This window comes from Dermacentor andersoni, chromosome 6 (assembly GCF_023375885.2).
Source record: "Dermacentor andersoni chromosome 6, qqDerAnde1_hic_scaffold, whole genome shotgun sequence".
NCBI classification, from domain to species: Eukaryota; Metazoa; Arthropoda; class Arachnida; order Ixodida; family Ixodidae; genus Dermacentor; species Dermacentor andersoni.
This window is the reverse complement of record NC_092819.1, coordinates 12544554-12545882: the sequence shown is the minus strand read 5'-3', so window position 1 is coordinate 12545882 and position 1329 is coordinate 12544554.

Here is a 1329-nt window from a genome sequence, read left to right as displayed (position 1 = left end):
TTCCCTCTGTGTTCCGTCCGTTGATTTGCCGCGCCCCGAATCGTGCTATCTAACACGCACCTCTTTAACAGCCCCTCTACGGCCGAAACTTGCACTGACGTTGAATGTAGAAGGACAGTGACCGAGCTTGGCGTAGATGAGGAGGGGAGCCACTGAACATGGATTTGACGATGAACACAGAAAAGAGCCTGATGTACTAGAAATAAATTTCAGCATTGTCATTTGTTGGGCGTGTTGGTAAACTGACTTGGAAAGCATATTTCGCTGGCGCTAAATATGCTTTCCAAGTCAATTTACCAACACGCCCACCAAATGGCAAGGGAGAAACTTGTTTTCACCCCACCACGTCGAATGGGCACAATGCCCTCTGGAGCTCCTTGGCCGTCGCCAATTAGCAGCTTGACAGCTGTAATTGTCCGTGACTCCCCTTAGAAGCATTGCAGAAACTGCAGCGCTTCCCTTTTTACTAACGTGCGAGGCTACAGGGGACGAAGATAGAACTGTAGAGAGGATAAGAAGGAGACGGAGAAGAGGCAGTTCCAATATAAGAGAGGGAGAAAGTGACGTGAGAAGGCAAGGAAACCCCACTACTATACGACAGCTGTTGCAGGGAAACAGGCTAAGCTTAAGTTCGAGAGACGGTACAGTACGTTGCTGCTATTTCTGAAAAAGAAACTCCATGCAAATATGTCAAGCGGGCAACTTACCCAGGGCGTGCAGAAGCAGAGCCGCATTGACTAAAGCGCACCGCAGGGTCCAGGAGACACTACGGAAGCGGTCGACCCTTCAAATCAACACTTCTGTGGCCACCGCGTTGGCTTTGCGGCTATGGCATTTCTAGAGGTCGTTGATTTTATTCCAATAGCGTCAGCCACATTTCGACGGGGGCGAAATAGAAAACGCACGTGCACTTAGATATTGGGACACGTTAAACACATCACGGTGTCAAAATTAATTCCGGGTCCGCCACTACGGCGTGCCTCATAATCCGATTGTGGTTTTGGCACGTCCAGCCCCTAATCCAATACAAGTTTAATATTTCTGCCACAATGTGATGTGCCATGTGAGGAAATGAGAACGCTCAACCCTCTCAGAAGTTTTAAAATATGACGCACAACAACGCCTCAAGCAAACACCTCTCCCTGTGTGTTCTGTGTACTACGCAGACAAACAGCAGTGGTGCACGCAAGGTAGCGTTTAACATCAACTCACCACTCTCGTGTTAGCCTAAACATCGAAGACATTAAGCTTTAGCCGTGAACATCAGCGCTAATTTCTTCAATCAAAGCATGCAGCATGGAATGCTTCGCTTACATCGATTCCCACAGT